Source organism: Ambystoma mexicanum, chromosome 6p (genome assembly GCF_040938575.1).
Source record: "Ambystoma mexicanum isolate Mex_15411 chromosome 6p, UKY_AmexF1_1, whole genome shotgun sequence".
Classification (NCBI taxonomy): Eukaryota; Metazoa; Chordata; class Amphibia; order Caudata; family Ambystomatidae; genus Ambystoma; species Ambystoma mexicanum.
Window position 1 is genome coordinate 1,458,033,832 of NC_090935.1, and position 19,563 is coordinate 1,458,053,394.

General features: G+C 50.5%; 1 protein-coding gene across 5 annotated transcripts in view; it reads left to right on the plus strand.

Annotated features, from left to right (window-relative positions):
• LOC138510528 (zinc finger protein 25-like) overlaps window positions 1-19,563 on the plus strand; it is an 887,940-nt gene that overhangs the window by 669,374 nt on the left and 199,003 nt on the right. The window lies entirely within an intron of this gene.

A 19,563-nucleotide genomic window follows, 5' to 3' on the forward strand; every position in this document is an offset into this window, starting at 1 on the left:
GTGTGCCGCCAATGATCTCTGCCTTAATGCCAGTAAGACCCAGATTCTCCTCATCGGCACACCCGCTCCCTCCTTCCCTGTAGCTCTCTGGCCGGCCTCTCTTGACCCTCTTCCTGCTCCCACCTGTGAGGCTAAAAACCTCTGGGTCATCTTCAACTCCACACTCTCCTTCTCTCCTCACATCTCTGACGTCTCTAAGAAGTTACACTACCAGATGCACCTCCTCAGAGGTATTCTTCCTTTCCTCTCCTTCCCCCAGAGCTCTGGTTCTCTCTAGGCTGGACTATTGTAACAGCCTCTTTCTAAATCTGCCTGCTTCTCCGTCCTCTGCAGACTTGTCCTTGACCTCAAGCCCAGGGATCATATCTCTCCAGGACTGAAATCTCTGCACAGACTCCCAGTGGCTGCGAGGATTAAGTTCAAAACCCTCTGCATCGTTCACATGGCCTTCTGGGGCCTGGTACCTCAATACCTTCAACTCTCTCTTCCTAAATATCTTCCTTCTCGAGCTCTTCGCTCATCCGCCTCCAACTCCCTCAGGGTCAGTCACTTCTCCAAGCAACGAGTTGGTGGTAGATCTCTGTCTTCGGCTGGTGCCTCCCTCTGGAACAGCCTCCCTGCCTCTCTTAAACTTGAGGAGAACCATCTCTGGTTCCGGAAGCACCTCAAAACCTTTGTCTTTGCTTCTGCCTTTTCTCCTCCTCTCCTCTGCTGACCTCCTGGTTGCAACCGGAACTGCACTGGTTACCTGGACACTCTCTGATCTCTGGCCCAGGTCCTTCCCCCACCAGCGTCACACAACTGCACTGCCCACCTGGCAACCCCTTCACTTGGGGACTGTTTCTGTATCCCTACAGCCCCCCTACCAGCCCTTGACACCTGATGCCCGCACTTACCCATGAACATGCCGCATGCTGGCCGTTTATTTACTTTTGTTTTCATCTTTCCCATGTACTGCACTGTCCCTTGCCCCCTTCCCACGCACTTGCGCGATCTGAATAACACCTGGCCTAGTAGGATAGTTGTTCGTCCTCCCTCTGTTCCCCTCCCTTGCCTCATCACGCCTTGAAACACTTGTGTATAGGCGCGTTATAAATGCCATATCATATCATATTGCATATGTTCAAACCCTTATTCCTATTTTGCTGAGCAGCATCAGTGACGGCGTGAGAAATAGCCTCAACAGAGACTTAGACCATCACCGTTGAAGTTTCATGAGGGAAGGGGCCTTAGCTTTAGAGAGAAGATAAGGCAACGTAAACAGGAATCAGAAAATGGACAGACCATAGCATTGGCAAAGAGTTATACACCTGGGTGCCATGAATATTTGAAAAGATTTGGTCCAATTGGGTACCCCCAATATGAGTAGGATTATAGTTACAGAGAGAGAGACCGGAGTCTGCAAGAGAGGCGACGAGGCTCTGTGCATGAAGGTCAGAAGACTAATAACTTGAGGTTAAAATCTCCTAGCAGCACTAGGTTAGAGTAAGTCAAGGCAAGATCTGCAATCATTTTTGCAAAATCCTCCACAAACCGTTAGGAGACATAGCCTGGAGGGCGATACACCACCAAGAAATATATAGAGCATTCTGGAGAGGCCTGCAGTTTGTTAAGAAGCAGTTCACAAGGAAGATTATGCACAAAAGGTACAGTCTGGCAATTGAAGATTTTTTCCACTACCAGCGCAATGCCAACTCCACTCTTGGGAGGTGGTCGATCAAGTTGCACTATATCATAATTAGCTGGCAAAATCTGAACAATGTCAGGGCCAGAGTGTGCATTGAACCAAATTTCTGTAATACAGAACACATTAGGCGCATGTGTTTCTAAAATAAATCTAAGATCATCACAGTACGCAACCGCAGAACGGGCATTGATCAAAAGAGCTTTTTTTTTTCTTGCCAACCGTTTTTTTATTAGGTTTTGTGGTTGTTACAGGTTATCTGCTGTACTGTACATAAAATAGAAATAGAAACAGTAAAACATCAGTTTTATGCAGTTATTGTGCTACCTTGTAGTTTGAGTCCTGCAGTTCTTTGTAAGAAAGAAAACAAGAAGAAAAGTTATTCCCCTCCCTACCCTCTTTTCCCCAGAACCCCCATCTCCCCCCTTTCCCGAGACATGCTCTTAACATGGTTGTCGTATTAGTGTACTGGTTGTTGTGCTTGTTGGGACCCTGGGTCGTTGTGCCCCTTGGGTTATCCTTATTGGGTTGCCCCTTTCCTGCTAGATGTATGTGTCTAATAGCTCTCCATATCGAACCCCCTCTCAGGGTTAAGCCTTGATTGCTGTTTGAAGATGGCCTGTTCCAGCCTACATGTCTTGGACAGAGTGGTGACCCATTTGTTGTGGGAGGGTGGTGATGATGACTTCCAGTGTGAGACTAGAAGTTTGCGTGCTGTAAATAGTATGAGGCTTATAAGCTTGCGCATAAGTGCGTCTTCATGCTAGTCCGCACCGTCTGTGCCCAGGATCATAACGCTGGGGGTGTAAACTACGTCTTTCCCATCAATGTTTGAGAGTTGTCGGTGGATTCTAAGCCAGTAGGTGGATAGCGCGGGGCAGGATCAGAGTTGTCCCATTGTCCCTGTGCACCTACAGCCCCTCCAGCACACAGCCGATGGTTGGAGACCCATTTTGTAGAGTTTAACCGGGGTAAAGTAATGTCTGTGGTGAATTTTGTACTGTATATCTCTGTTTTTAAGACAGATGGAGACTTCCGGGATGGCCTGGAAGTATGTGAGCATGTCGGGGCTGCTGATTAAGACTCCTAGGTCTTCCGCCCACAGCGCGGCTAGTGCATGCGTTCTGTTTTTGTTGTCTGGGATGGACATGACATAAAATGTGTGGAGCTGTGCAAAGATTTCAATGTTTTGTTCCATTTCTCTCTCGCACTGTACGGGGGCCAGTGATGATGGCTCTGGGACAATGTGGTAGTCACTTAACCCTCTGATATTCCTACTCTCCTAATACCCCAATGAATTCTAGTTTGGATGGTGTGATAGCAGAGCCAGTCACCTTCCCCTAGCCCTAATAGGCATTGTGCTTTTTGAAAGCCTATAAATGGCCCTTCTTCTGTAATGTCCATAACCCTTATTTTCGCCAATTCAGTTGTCTAGTTCCTATGGATCGTCTGCTGTTGCCAGTAGGCTAGTACTGATCTAATACTGACCCATGGTGGTGCGACTTTGGTTGGGACCACTTGTGTTGCCCATAGTCTGTGCCATTGTTGCATGGTTGGCCCTATGATAGGGTGCGTTTTTTAAGTGTTGGTGGGAGTTGAAGCGGCGGTGTGGCCATGATCTCTATGGGTGTGTGTGGAGACATCATGGCCACTTGCATGCTTCGCCAGCTGGCGTCATCGCTTGCATTTAACCATCGCTTTATCCAGCTCATTTGAGCTACATGATAGTAGGCGTTAAGTGAGGGGGCCGCGAGCCCTCCGTTGGCTTTACTTGCTTGTAATATGGGGAGGCGAGCTCAAGCTTTCTTCTCTTGCCATATGAATTTAGTGATGGCTATTTCTATCTCTGAACATGCTTGAGGTTGCGCTGGTTGGGAGCATCATGGTTATGTAGATTCATTTTTGGAAGGAATTTATTTTAAGGGCATAGATCCTCCCCGTCAGGGATAGCGTCCGAGTGTCCCACCTCTCCAGGTCCGCCTTTATGCTACGAATGACCGTTGGGAAGTTAAGGTTGTGCAGTTCTCCCACAGAAGTGCTAATGTGGATCCCCAGGTATTTTATGGATTGGGATTGGAGGGTGAATGGTGCGATCCCGCCCGGATCCCATGGCATGTCCTGTTTTAGGGGCATGACCTCGGATTTACTCCAATTTATGTTGTATCCCACCATCGGGGCTATGTCTTGTAGGAGTGATTTAATGTAGGGTAGGGTTGCTGTGGTTTTGCTGGTGTATATTAGTAGATCTGCGTTCTGCGATACTCTTGTGTTCCTCAGACCCTTGGTGTATGCCCGCTCAGTTCGGGTCTGTGCGCATCCTAATTGCGAAGGGTTCAATGGACAGGGCATAAAGTAGGGGCGATAGTGGGCAGCCCTGGTGCGTGCCTGACTGGAGATGGAATTTGGCAGAGGCTACCCCGTTGATGGCTACCGAGGCTTTTGGGCCTGTGTATAAGAGTTTGATCAGATGGACAAGGCACAGGAGAAAGCCATATCTGGGCAACACACGAAACATAAATTCCCATTGTACTTTATCAAACGCTTTCTCAGCGTCTACCGCCAGAATGGCGTCTTGGGGGTCCCTATTGCCCGCAAATATGTGCAGTAGCCTACGGATGTTATCGCTGGAGTGTCTGCCCTTAATGAAGCCTGTTTGGTCTTTGTGTATCAGTTGTGGTAGTGTGCTTTCTATTCTTTGTGCAAGGCATTTCGCCAATATCTTAGTGTCAGAGTTTATTAATGAAATAAGCCTATACGAGCCATATGCTTCTGGATCCCTACCACCTTTATGGAATACCATAATGTTGGCAGCCAGCATTGATTTGGGTAGTTCTTTCTGGGCTAGTGCTTCTTTAAGGACTGCTTCCAGTTTCGGGGCTATGTCCTCAACTATGCATTTAGATAGATCGATTGGGATCCTGTTGGGGCCGGCGGCTTTCCGTGGGAGAGGGATAAGATTGCTCGCGTCATTTCTGCTTCCGTAATGTGAGCGTTAGGTTTGTTAGCCTGCTCAGTAGATACTGTAATGATGGGTATTGAGTCAAGGAAGGCTTCGATTGGCCTGGGGTGTGTATCTGTCGGTTGCGGTGTATAACTCCTGGTAGAATTCTGCAAATCTTACGTTTATTGGTTCGTCCCCTACTACCAGGTTGTTTGACTTATCCTTGAGAGTTGTGATAATTTGTGCGGCTTGCCATTTCTTCAGTGCTAGTGCCATTAAGTGTAGCGGTCTGTCTATCTCTAAGTAATATATTTGTGACCAATTAGTGTATGATTTTTGTGCCCTGTCTGTGTTGAGTTGCCTGATTTCCGCTCTTAATTTCCAGATTTGATATAAAAGCTACTCATCCGTGGATGCATTGGGCGCGCCTCCAGTGTCTTAAGCTCCGCTGTTAGACGGCCTCTCCCCACACCCCACTTTTTCTGTTTGTATGACCAGCGTGATATACATTGTTCTCTAAGGTATGCCTTAAACACGTCCCAGCACCTGTACGGGGTTAATCCTGTTGTTTTGTTGTCCTCCCAGAACCCTTCGATATCGTACCGCAGGTGCTCTACTATGTCGGGAAATGTTGTAGGATGCAGAAGTTTAGACGCCATGACAGGGGTTTGTGGGTCGTGTTGGGTAGTGTGAAGTGCAGTGTTATCGGGGTGTGGTCTGAAATGGTGGTCGGTAGAATGTTGCAGTCGAATACCATGTGTATTTTGTTGGCCGGCATCAGCCAATAGTGCAGCCTTGAGTAGCTATGGTGGCGATGAGAATAGTGTGTGTAGTTCTGCCGATTCGCATGGACGCGCCACCATACATCTTTCAATTGTAGATCGGACATTAGGGCATGTAGAGTCAACCTTTTCCTATTGTTGGCTGGGTTGTCGAGCTTTGTCCCCTGGCGGTCTAGGGCTGGGTCTAGGCTTATATTCAAGTCCCCACCTATCACTGTAAGATTCTGCATGTACTGGGCGCAATTGGAGAATCTGCGGGTGAAGAAAGTGGTGTGTCCGTTGTGGGGGTGTATAGATTAAGTATGGTGATTGCGTGTTGTTGTATCTGACCCTGCATTAGTACAACCCGCCCCTCCTCATTGTTGTATATGTGCTGCACCTGGAGGGGAACCCGTTTGTGTACCAGTATTGACACCCCCCCCCCCCGCTTCCCGTAACTCAGTGAGTTTACTGCTGTGCCCACCTAGCCTCGTGTTAGCTTTTCAGCTTTGGATTTATTGAGCTGCGTCTCTTGTAGGAATATTATATCCCCTTGAATATCTCTCATGTGATTGAGCAGACCCTTGCGTTTGATGGGGTGGCCTAGACCTTGGATGTTTAGAGTGACTAAAGTGAGCTTGGACATTGTGTGGTTGCGTGGGTTGTCTTGGTATCGTGTCCTGCGGGGCCCTCATCATCTTTGGCCATGAGTATTGTTGAGCATGTCTCTTTACTCTTTCCCAAATTATTTAACCTGTAGATTAACTTAATCCACATAACATAACTCGGGCCCAACTGTGGGCCTATGAAAAACAAGTTTAAGTAACATTGGGTGGACCAACCAGCCGACCCTCGCCCAATACTAGGCTAAAAAGCCTGTATATCGGATTGGTGGGTGCAAACTGTTGGTTTGCCGCTGCTTAACATATATCTTGTCTTGGTAGCCCCGGTGGGGCAGATGGTGGCGCATATGGTAGGAGTGACTTCATCTGGCGATTCTCTTTTCTCCCACCCCCTATTGTTCTTGCAGAGATAGATTTCCATTTATTTTGTCTTCTCTTGGGGTATCGCTCTGCACTGATCGGAGCATCCTATTACCAGATCGCATTTTAGCAGAAGTCTTCAGTTGATTTCACTTTGCTGGCGGTATTCTAGAGAGGACCTGTCTTCATGTTTTCCCGGTATGTTTCCTTTGACCTGGGTCCAACCCCCTGGGTCCTCTGCCTGCTTTTTGCCACTTTCCTTTATTCCGTGAACGTTCATGTTGGGATGGAGGGAGGGGGCGATCTGATCTTGTTGGTTCTGTTGTTGCTCTTTCAAAGTCTGTTGTCACGATGTTCTGCTGTTGTAAGAACCGCCAGTCAGATTCTAGGTCCTTTAACAAGTGTCATAGTTTGTCAATTTGTATGCACCACGCTGCTGGAAACTTTAGGTAGTGCCTGTGTTCTGTGTTTTTGAGCGCATCAAATATGGGATCAATGCCTTTGCGCCTTCTTGACACTTCCATCGAGTAGTCATTAAATATTTGTATTTCGGATCTGTGGATGCTCACTTGGGTTGTCATCCTGTACGCCTTTAGGATTGCTACTTTGTGTTGAAAGTTTAATAGGCGCATAGTGATTATGTTTGTTTGTTTATTTATTTGTAATGCGCACCAGACCCAAGGGTATTAGGGCGCAGAAAGCAAAAGAGGATTGTTCAGCTTAGGTTACATTGCTGTGCGTTACAATACAATATATTAATAAACAGTACTGGCATATATCATACAAATGAACAAATGGTGGCAGAAAACATCAGGCAACAATTATATACAATAGTAGTGTGACAGTGTGGTAAGGGGTCAGATGTCCTGCTCCTTAATCCATTGGATGAGGTTAGATCTGAAACGTGGGTAAGGCATATCTTCCCTTAAAGAGGGTGGGAGTGAGTTCAAATTTTGGGCGGCTTTGACCAGGAAGCACTACCACCCGTCTTCATGCGTTTGAATCTAGGCACTTGAAGTAGGTTGGTAGTTGCTGTTCTGGAGGGGCGGTTAGTGGATTGTCTCAATAATCTAGTAGTGAGGTACTGTGGGGCGGCCATGTGTAAGCATTTATGAGTCAGGGAGGCTGATTTGAGGAGAATTTTATCTTTAGTGGTGAGCCAATTGTTGGATCTTCTAAAGTCAGATATGTGGGCTTTCTTAGGAATGTTGAGAGCTGCTCTCAAAGCATTGTTTTGTAAGATCTGGATCTTGTTGATAATGTATTTGTTGCACCCTACGTATAGGGCGTTACAATAATCCAATTTGGATAATACCAGGGCTCTTGCTAGAGTGATGCAGTTATTGGGTGTAGGGAATGGCTTAGCTGCTCTAATTAGCTTACAAGTGTAAGCAGTGGCAGTGTACACAGATTAGCCTCGGGCGTTCGTTTGGTGCCGGCTTGGGGATCAGAGCTCTGTGTGCTCGTTCTGTAATGAGGTTCTTAGCTTTGGCTAGGTGCAGAGAGTTCAGTAGGAGGTCGCAGATTAATTTTTCCATGTCTGTTCCTTCAGCGTTTTCCGGGACCCCGACGATTCTGAGGTTGTTCCAGCGGGATCTGTTTTCCTGGTCTTCGATCTTCTCTACCAGTCTCTGGACCTCCCGTATGACCCCGTCCAGATCGTTTTCCATGGTCGTCTGGTTATCCTGCAGGGCGCTGATGCACTGTTCCTTATCCGTGGATCTCTCTACTTGGGCCGCAAGTCGACTTTGCAAATCCTGGCGGTCCCGTTTTATGTTGTGAACAGCCGTATTCATTTCTTGTGTTTGTTGGCCGATTTAGCTTCATCTTTGCTAATATGGCCTGTAGTTGACATCCATTTCTGGTTTGTTCCTTGCTGACCGTCTGGGTAGGCTCCCTGTTTGTGTGTTGTCTGGGGCGACTTTGGGTGTGGGTCTCCTGTTGCATGTCCCCCTGCAGCGCTTGTGCCCTGTGAGGTGACTGTGGAATGTCCCTCGTTGGGGTTTAAGCTTCCTCCTCTGAGTGTGTGATATTTGGTTTCGGGTGGGTGGTTGTGTTGGTCGCCGCTACGCTCGTGCCGTATTGTAGGTTTAATGCGCCTGGTCCTTTACCTGTTGGGGCGGGGGCTTTGGCTGTTTTAGTTCGCTCGCCGGGGTTATATGTGGAAGCCTCTGGGTCGTCGCAGGGGGCTTCCCCGCTGATGGTCTGCCCTTTCTTTTGCGTTTGGTTTGGTTGCCTCCTCAGTGCCCCTGGACACTTTTTGTCCACATGAGTGTTCTGCTGGTGCCTCCCCCTTGGGTTCATCAGTTTTTGTTGGGGTGCCAGGGTTTATTTTTGGTGTTTCTCCTCCTCTGTCTGTTTGCGAGCACTTGTCACCTTACCCCACTTCTCGCGATGGTCCGGAGTCTAATCCGTTACTCGAGTCCTGGGTTCTTATCCTTGTCAAATTTCCGCAAGGTGTTTGTGGGCAAGGAGTGTCTATCTTAAAGCATATTCCCGGGGGATACGTCTGGTCTCCGGAGGGTGTAGTGATTTCTGCGGTTGATTCCCCCTAGGCAAGGCCGTGGTCATATGAGGGGTCCTCTCTGCGCCTTGTCTGCAATAGGTATTTCCCCTCTGGGTGCCGGTCCTGTGTTTGTGGTCGGCGGAGCGCTGTGTTGCAGCTCTGCGGTCCTGCAGTCCCCCGGGTGGGGGGGGCACGGCCGTATTCAGCCCAACAGTTGTTCGCGAAAACTTGGCACCCGTCGTGTTACCAGGCTGGAGGCGGCTGGTTGTGTTTCGCGGTGAGCACTATACCAGGCCAGGTGGCCGTGTATTTGTAGCGCTGGTGGGGTGGTGGGGTCCCTCGCTGTGTGCTAGACTTACTTGTGAGGCAGGGGTCCCCAGCTTTACTCCGTGTTAACGTCCCAAAGCGTTGCTTCTCCCTCAGGGGATCATTAGTGTCTGTTTCGGTTGGGCTGCAGCACTCACCCTGTGGTCGCCGTTGCGGGCCTTTCCAGCTACACTGCTCACCATAGGGCAGCGTCGCGTTGGCGGGTTTCTACCCGTGTCGGGTTCCCTCCTGGTGTTTGTCGGCAGGGAGTGCCTATCTTAGGGCATGACTGGCCGCTGGGGGGGGGTGTGGTGTTTTCCTGCGGCTGGCTCCCCGGGGCGAGGCCTTGGTCTTCTGATGGGTCCTCCCTGCGCCTTGTCTGTAGCGGTTGCTTCTTCTCTGGGAGTCGGGTCCTGTGTTGTTGGGAGGCGGAAACTTATGTTGAGGCTATGCGGACTCCTGGGGGGGCGAGTCTGGGTAGGTACTGCCCAACCGTTAAGTGCGGCATCCGGGTGCTTATCGTGCTTGACGTTGTTGGGCTGGGGGAAGCTGAGTGTGTCCCGCTGTGAGCTGCATCCGAGGCCGGTAGCTTTGAGTTTGTAGTGCTGCCGGGGGGCCCCTCCCTGTGCGCTGGACTTACTTGGAATGCCGGGGTCCCCGCTTCGAGTCCACGTCCCCGGATGTTGCTTCTCACTCAGCTGTGTCGGCTGGGCTGCAGCGCTCGCCCCGTGGTCTCCTTTGTGAGCCTCTCCAGCCGTGCCATTCTTCTCCATGCCGAGTCCCATTGGCGGGTTGCACTCTTTCGTGTTGTCTCGTTGGTGCTCCCTGGTCACCCTCCTGCTCTGGGGGGTTTTAGTGTAGTGCAGTACCCGTCATCTTCCACTACATGACATTCGGCTCATTCTTTCCATCCTTATCGCAGGCTGTATCTCGGCTTGATGTTCCGTTATGCAGCCGAAGATAGAGGGCCATGCTGGCCGTTAGATGCCCGTGAGCTGCTCTTCACGCCCTTTTCCTGAGCTTGTTGTCTTTCGTGTTGCGGTGTGCCTGTTGTTTCTGTGCCTATTATTTAAGTATCCAATGCGTGGTTTTTCTCTGGATTTCATCTGTCGTTGCCTCTTCCATTCCAGTCTGTGGAATCTCCTTTATTTCAGTGCTTACTGTACGTTAGCGGGGTGAGAGTCGGTTTCACATGCCGACTATCAGTGGAGCTCCTCTAACCCTCTGCCATCTTGCTCAGGCTCTCGAGCTCCCCAGATATGAAGAGCTGTTAACACAGAGCGCGAGCCAGTGAGTTGAAGCAAGAACCAAGAAAGAGGTTCCCTCCAGAAGATTGGGGATCTGTGTTTTCTTTAAATTGGTCTGAACATTTAAGCAGTGGACATTAGAACTACATATTCTTTCAAAAAATGCCTTGGAGTCTACATCCATAATAAGAGAGGCCTCCTTCTGGGTTAATGAGGCATCCAGTTTTCCTTAGTTAGTTTGAAAGTGTAAGGGACGGAAAAAGGTTTAGACACAGGGCGGTGGACACTTTATTTTAAGGACATCCTTACCGGATCCTTAGTATTTTTGTTGAGGTAGGGCAAGACCTCATTGTAAGTAGGGCAAGGTAGGCTTTTTTAAAAAACTTTTGTGGTTCTACAAAAAAAGTCTGCAAGTTACACGAAGAATATGCTGGAAACCTCCCGAATTTACGCTCACCAATACCATGCATAATTACATTTCCCTCACCATCTCATAGGCAATAGTTGCCTAAGTTCTGTTTGGATTTGTTGCATACATTGGTGATAGTAGGTCCACGTCTACATCTTTCACCAGAACAACGCCTATGCAGGCTATGTGACACAGGGGTACTTGAAACGCTGCAGCATTTGATCCTCCACTGCCCGACCCTCATGAAAAGACTCTGACACATAATGTCAAAGACTAATGAGTTCTTGACCGATTGTCATTAGCATTAATTGCTTTTTAAAAGGAAGTAATCAAACGAATAGGGTGTATTTTAGAGAGTCGTGCATCTTCACATGGTATTGGCTCCAACTGGAGACAAATGCTCTTTTTAATGATCAGAATCCTTTTGTTTGAATTTGCGATTTGTATTCATGTACCTGCACCTCTACCTATGAATTAATATTATTGATAATCTTTGTTTCGGAAGATATGACGTGTTTTAATATTTCCTCTTTTTTTCTTTCCAACTTCATAATGTATTTGTTTTATAGCGTTTTATGGATAAACAGTGTTTTATAAATGTGAAAAGTTACAATTGTCTCTAAATGCACACAAAAAAATAATAAAATAGAGGGGAGATAACGTGGAGGCCCTGTGGCAGACTGCTGGAAATTGGCTGGCTAGTGGAAACAAAGATGCCGAGCTGGACCCTCTGTTGTCGATTTACAAATTACTTCATCCAGAACCAGAAATATTTATAACTTCTATCCATTGCAAAAAAAATATGGTGCTCCACAATATCGAATACTGTGGAGAGATCTAGGAGGATAAGAGCAGCAGGATTGCCCTTATTCCGTAGTTCCAGCAATTTTTCACAGACAAATGGAACAGTCGTTTCTGTGCTATGTTGAGGACGGAGCCCAGATTGCATACTGGCTAAGAAATGTCCATCCTCCAAAAAGTCAGACAATTGCTTAGCAACCACCTTGTCCATGATTTTACTTTAAAAAAAAAGGAGGTTGGAAATTTGCCTATAGTTCTTTAACATAGCTGGATCGAAGTCCGACTTTTTTAATAGAGGAGAGATTTGTGCCTCCTTCAAACGAGTAGGGTAACAACCTCTTTGTAAAGCGGCATTGATGATGTTAGCCAGATCTTCTGCCAGCAATGCAACATGCTGTTTAATAAGTCTGGGAGGAATAGAATCTAGAGAAGCACCACAGGGTTTAAGCCTGTCAACTTTCTTTATTATATCTGCCGCTGACGGGAGTTAAAATTATTAAAATGTCTATAGTCACGTGCTGTAGGGTCAGGCTGACATGTGAATAGTCTAGGATCAGCTTTGATTATCTCTTGTGATTTAGCCACTTTTTCCGCAAAAAATGGTGCCAACTTGTCGCACATATCTTGGGACTGAATAGTAGAGTTCTATCTTGCGTCTACCTGTTAATTTGCGATACATTTAAAAATCTGTGAACTGTCTGATGCGGCAGCAAAGATCCTCGCTGAAAAATCTTTCTTAGGCTGTACAATAGCCTTCTTCTCCAGCATGGGGTCTGGCATGGATTCACATGCTCATGAATATTCCCCGTCGTCAGGCCGGGAATCCTCGGTATAGAAAAAATCAGTATCAGTTTCGTTTCTAATCTCTTTCTCAGTAGTAACCAATCACTGGTCTCTGGGGTCATACTGCCCCCAGCCAATGACTGCCCTCTCCCTAAGCCCCGCCCCTGGCAACCATCCTCAGATTTTTACCGCACTTTCAAGTGTTGGGAGTCCTCGTGCTGTAGCTCTCGAGCTTTTGCTGCGTTTTCGCGCTTTTTTCAAGAGATTTTCTCATTTTTTCGGTTAAATAGAGCCTCAAGCTCCACCGATTCTACATCCGATCAACGGGGATCAGTTTCAGAGTTTCTACGCCCCTCAAGGGTGAAGATTTCGTCGAGTTACGCTTTTGGAGGATTCCAGAAGTACCAAGGCCTACCCGGACATGGCCCAGGAGAAAGGGAGCTCGACGCCCCGGAAGCTGTTCAGGACCTGCCCTGGATGCCAGCTTCAGAACGTTTTCAAGGAGGACGAGCATTCGTTATGCCTCTACTGTCTCCATGAGGACAAGACGCACAAGGAAAAGGACTGCGCGTTTTGTGAGAACATGTCGGAGCGGACCATGAAGGATCGCCACCTCCGTCTCGCCAACTGGCTGGAAGGTAAGAGCCCCCCAGGCGAGAAGAAGAAAAAGAAGTCCGAGCGGTCTTCTAAGTCCTGTGAGGGTGCCCCGGCGACGGGGGCCCAACAAAAGGCTAAGCACCGCGAGTCCGCGGGCACCGGGAGCGCCGAACGGTCGGGCTCCTTGGCTGCCAGGCACGGCGCATCCTCCCCGGCGCCATCAACCACGAGCCAACGCTCTGGCTCAGGTAAGAGGAGGTCCGAGAATCCGGCGAAACTTCTGGAGAGGCCCTGGTCGATCTCGAAGATTCCGGCAGAGGGGGAGCGAGGCTCGGACCCTCCCCCCAAGGTGAAGGCCCCAGGCGTACAGAAGGTGACGTTGGCCTTAATTCACCCTGCTAAGACCTCGATTGAGGATGTCGCCACGGCCCTGGCTCAGCCTGTGGAGGCTACACCAGTGGAGGCGCCCTCAGGTACCAGAGTCTCCCTGCCACCGCGGAGGGAGTCGTCTTTCAGGCCCATCGAGAAGACCCCCACGAAGTCCTCGTTGAAAAGGATGGGGGAGTGGCTGGTGGCCATCGTGGATATGGACACGACCTCTGAAGAGAAGCTCATCCAAGTTGTGGAGGAGGCCCAGCCCATCGGGAGGGATCCCGACGAGGGCAACGACGAGGGCGACGGTGTCGCAGACGAGGCTCCTCAAGAGCCCTCGCTCTCGTCGTTTCCGGCGCCGCAGGACACCTCGGCGGCCATTTTGTCAGCCATCCAGTCCTTATGCTCGGAGATAAGGACTAGGTTGCCCCTTCCCCCGGCGGAGGCACCTGAGCCAGACCCGACGGGGGAGCCGGAGCCAGGACCTTCGGAGAGCCCACCACTTAAGAGGAGGAGGACGCATCCTAGGCCTCCTCTCCCGCCTCGGCGGCCTTCTCTGCCTTCCCCCCGGTCCACTACCCACGGGGATGATACAGGCATGGACACGACTACGACGGGTATGGATGACAACGGAGGCGACGACGGGACGTGTCCCCCATTGCCCCCTGCCCGGGCGTCCCCACCCGACGAGATTGGATCCTTCCATGCTATGATTTCCAGGGCATCCGAGCTCTTCCAGCTCTGCCCCGAAGAAAAGAAGAAGGAAGGGTTCCTTTACCAACGGCGCGAGGCTAAAAGGAAGACGGTCCTCGCCGTACCGCTTCTTGATGACATCTGGGATGAGGGGCTCGCCCTCCTCAAGAACCCTGCCATGGCTCCTGCGAAGAGGGACCGGTACGAGAAGAAGTACGGGGTCCCCGACGCTGCCCTCTTGTGCCTTAGGGCGCAACCTACCCCGGATTCGGTCGTTTCGGCGGCGGCCAAGAAGAAAGCGGGGGGCATCGGCCTCGACTTCAACCTCCCCGCCAGACGGCAAGGGTAGGAAGCTGGATGCGATGGGACGACGGGTCATCTCATCTGCAGCGACGACCATCAAGGCGGCCAAAGCCCTGGCCATCGTAGCCCGCTACGACAGGGAATTGTGGTTCAAGATCGCCCCTCTGTTGGACTTCCTTCCGGACGCCAAGAGGGCTGAGGCCCTGGAAATCTTACAGGAAGGTGAGATTGCCTTGGACCACGCCATTACGGTGGCTACGGACATCGCCGACACCGGTTACCGTCAGTTGGGCAACGGCGTTTGCCTGAGACGACGAGGATGGCTCAAGGCGACGGATTTCCGCCAGGATGTACAGACCAAGGTTTTGGACATGCCCTTCGATGGGAACAACCTTTTTGGCAAGGCGGTTGATGAGTCCCTTCAGGCGATCAAGACGGACGCGGCCCGTGCACTGGGTGTGCTCCAACAGCGACGGCCGTCCTTTCGGAGCTCTGGAGGCAGACAGGGTGCCTCCAAGGGAGCCGGCAGCAGCTCCTCTACGTACCGTCAAGCGGCAAGATCTTCGTCGCAGGAGGCCTACAGGGGACGCGGCAAGTCAGGTGGATCCCACCGTCGTCACCAAGGTGGTCAAGCAGGCAAAGCGGCCTCCAAGCAAGATTGAACCGACCGCCGGTGGGAGGCCAGCTGATGAAGTTCGTCGGCGTGTGGGAGTCCATCTCCACCGACGGTTGGGTGCTGGACGCCCTGGCCCTGGGGCACGCCCTCGAGTTCCAGAAGAGGTGCCCCCGCATTCCTCCCATGGCCAGGAAGGAAAATCACATCCCTCAACTGCTGTTGGAAGTAAGGGCGATGCTCAGGAAAGGTGCCATCAAGCTCGTCCCAAAGAGGCTTCGGGGCTCCGGAGTTTACTCAAGATACTTCATCGTAAAGAAGAAGACAGGAGGATGGCGTCCCATCCTAGACCTGCGACGACTGAACAAATACATCAAGGCACAGAAGTTCCGGATGGTCACCCTCCAGCACGTGCTGGGACAGCTGGAGTAGGGCGATTTCCTGTCGTCGTTGGACTTGGAGGATGCATACTTCCACATCCCTATTCTAAAGAGACACCGAAAGTTCCTCAGGTTCGTGGTCAAAGGGCAGCACAACCAGTTCAAGGCCCTCCCGTTCGGATTAAAATCGGCGCCCAGGGTGTTCACCAAGTGCCTAGCACCTGTGGCGGTGCGGCTGCGCCGCAGGGGATCCACGTCTACCCCTACCTGGACGACTGGCTCATACGGGCAAGGGAGCTCGCCGTGGAACACACTGCGAAGACCGTCCAGCTTCTCACGGACCTGGGGTTCTCCATCAACGTTCCAAAATCCCACCTGGTCCCGTCGCAAGTCGCCCTGTTTCTGGGAGCACAGCTCGACACAGTGGCGCGGCGGGCCTCACCGTCGGAGGAAAAGATAAGGACCATCCTAGGAATGGTGCGACGTCTGCTGGCCACGGACGTGGCCAGAGTGAGGTTTATCAAGTCCCTCCTCGGAATGATGTCCTCCTGCATTTATCTGGTGCTCCACTGCAGACTTTGGATGCGGCCCTTGCAAGAATTCCTCGACGTCCACTGGATCCAGACGGACAGCTTCGAGGACAGGATCCCGCTCGACGAAGCGTTCCGTCAGGCGATACGATGGTGGGGTGTCCGCTCTCATCTGACGGCGGGAACAGGTTTCCTAGCCCCGGCCCACCAGGTGACGGTGACGACGGATGCCTCCCTGGAAGGTTGGGGAGCGCACACTGGGGGTCTCCACGCGAGAGGCCTTTGGCTCCCGGAGGAGAAGACTCTCCACATCAACATCTTGGAGCTCCGTGCAGTGTTCTGGGCCCTCAGATCCTTCCTTCCGTCCCTCAAGGGCAAGGTGGTAAGGATCTTCACCGACAACACCACCACGATATTTTACATTCGGAAGCAGGGTGTAACCAGATCCCCTGCCCTATCCAAGGAAGCCCAGGATCTGTGGCATTGGGCCGTCGCCCAAGGGATGTTTCTGGTACCCTTTCATCTGGCAGGGATAACAAACACCATCGCCGACTCACTCAGCAGAGAGCTGCGCTCGTGCCACGAGTGGGAACTGCGCCAGGATCAAGTGGACCGACTCTTCCGACGATGGGGCGAACCACAGATCGCTCTCTTTGCGACGGCGGCGAACTCCAAGTGCCAGAGGTTCGCCAGCAGGTTTCCCCAACCGAGGAGCATGGGCGATGCTTTCTCGTTCCCCTGGGACGGCCTGTTCCTTTATGCATTCCCGCCGTTGCCGTTGCTACTCCGGCTCGTCAAACAGCTCAAGAGGTCCCGGTGCAGGATGATCCTCGTCGCACCGGCGTGGCCGAGGCAGATCTGGTTCCCGGACCTTCTGGACTTGTCAGTGTCCACACCAGTCAGGCTGCCGATGGACACGGATCTTCTCTCCAGAGAAGGAGGCGCCATTCTTCATCACGAACCAGAGTCGCCGAACTTGCAGGCCTAGCTCCTGCAGCACTAGAGTTTAGAGGATACAACATCCCGGCCGACTGCAGAGAGGTTCTCACGAAGGCCAGGGCATCCTCATCTCTCAAGTGCTACGGACACAAATGGAAGAGGTTCTCTGTCTGGTGCCGTGCACAGAAGATTAACCCTCTGCGGATTACGGCCCCTCAAGTATTGCCGTACCTATTGTCCTTGGCCAAGGCTGGCCTATCTCACGCTTCCATCAAGGTACATCTGGCTGCCGTCTCACGTTACACCAGAACTACAGGACGGGCGTCCTTGTGGTCTCATCGACTGGTGAAGGAATTTATGAAAGGACTGTTCCGATCATTCCCGCCGGTGAAGGCCCCTGCCCCGGCGTGGGAGCTCAACGTGGTGCTGACTAGGCACATGGGGTCCCCATTCGAGCCTATGCATTCAGTGCCGTTGTAGTTTCTGTCGTGGAAGACAGCATTCCTCGTGGCCATCACCTCTGCGCGACGAGTGGGAGAGATCCAGGCCCTGTCTTGCAAGCCTCCATACTTGACTTTTCATGACACGAGGGTGGTGCTGAGGAAGCACCCCTCCTTCATGCCCAAGGTGCCGTCGGACTTCCACCTCAACGAGCCCTTGGTGTTGCCAGTTTTCTTCCCGTCGCCTTCGTACCCGGCTGAGAGGACTTTGCACTCGCTGGATGTAGCTAGAGCACTGAAGTTCTACGTGGACCGCACGAAGAGTTTTCGGAAGACATCATAGCTGTTTGTGAACTTTGGACCTGTGAATCAAGGGAAGGCTCTCTCGAAGACTTCAGTTTCCAGATGGCTCTCCGGCTGCATCATGCACTGTCACCGGTTGGCAAACCGACCGTTGCCGGGCCGTCCGAGGGCCCATTTGACCAGAGCGATCGCTGCTACTATGGCGTTCCTGTCTGGTGTGCCCCTGCTCGACATCTACAGGGCTGCTACGTGGAGGTCGACGCACACCTTCACGAGATTCTACTGCGTCGACCGGGACTCCAGGGAGGATTCCAGAGTCTGCTAGGCAGTGCTGCGCAACCTGTTCGCCTAAGGTGAGCCTGATGAGGAGGTAAGAGTTGCTTAATGTTGAGTTGTTGTATTGCTTGATATTGAGCCTTTTGCCACCTCCCGTGGTTGTGCATGTGTATACTGCTATCTATTCTTATATTCATGAGCATGTGAATCCATGCCAGACCCCATGCTGGAGAAGGAACAAGTTACTTACCTGTAACTGTTGTTCTCCAGCATGGGTCTGGCATGGATTCACATGCGAACCCTCCCGCCTACCCCTCTGCGGCTCTTCACTGGGTCATACTGCCACTTCACGTGCTACCAAATCTGAGGATGGCTGCCAGGGGCGGGGCTTAGGGAGAGGGCAGTCATTGGCTGGGGGCAGTATGACCCAGAGACCAGTGATTGGTTATTACTGAGAAAGACAGATCAGAAACGAAACTGATACTGATTTTTTCTATACCGAGGATTCCCGGCCTGACGACGGGGAATATTCATGAGCATGTGAATCCATGCCAGACCCATGCTGGAGAACAACAGTTACAGGTAAGTAACTTGTTCCTTATAGGCCAACCAATGCTTATTGCATGCCACCTTGCCTGAGTTTAAATGTGACGCATGCCAGATGCACTCTAATTAGCAGCCGTATGTATATTTTGTATATTCGTTCGGTTCTATTTATCTGTCATTGCTGCATTTTTGTAAATTTACTGTACATACTTTCATGATTCTTTGACGCTGCATGTCTACAGCATTGTAACAATAAGCTGTATTCCATGATTATATGCACCATGTAACCTAAGTTGAACAACCCTCTTTCTGCCTTCGCGCCCGTATACCCTTGGGTCTGGTTGCGCAATATAAATAAATAAACAAACATACAAACAAACCTTTTCTTTTAAGTATGCTAAGTTCTGTCTTTTTTTGTGGATCTAGCAGGACAGAGAATCAAGACACCATAAGACTTTCTCATAAAACTAATGAAATGGCAGTCTGGTGCTATGGACAGAACCTACTCGTGATAGGAGCCATTCAAAGTTTGTAATTCACCTGGGGTAATCTAATGTAGTTCGTGGAAGGACGGGTTTTCCTTGATTTGTGGATTTAAGACCAACAATTGTCGATTAATATCACAATATGAGAGAATATTTATAACAGATAAAGACTGGATTTCTACAAAGAGTTGTTGAAAGTGATCTAAAAATGCTGCATCATATTTTGGTGTGTTATAGATAAAAGTTCCTGTAGGCAGAGGAGGCTTTATAATCTTTTTTTTAATTTGTTTTATTCACCTTCATGATTGGTCACTGCTGGTTTAGTAGCTGAATAATCTTCGGCATCTTTTGTTTCCAAATCTACTAATTGTATGCTTTAGTCAGTCTAGTGACTACCAAGAGCATACAATTATACAACCACAGCAATTTGATATCACTCTAGTGTCCGCTCTGTGAACAGGGCCCAAATATGGTTGGACTGAGATGTATTAGTGTCTTGTTTCACTCTCTCCACAGCTGCTATGTGAAACAATGGCCAGGATGCTGCCTCTTTGATCCACGTGCAGGAATGGCAACACATTCCTTCCAAGGCACAGGAACCTCCCCCAGGGAGGTCTCATGGGGCTGGTGCTTCAAAAGCAGCACTGACATAACAAAGCCACACG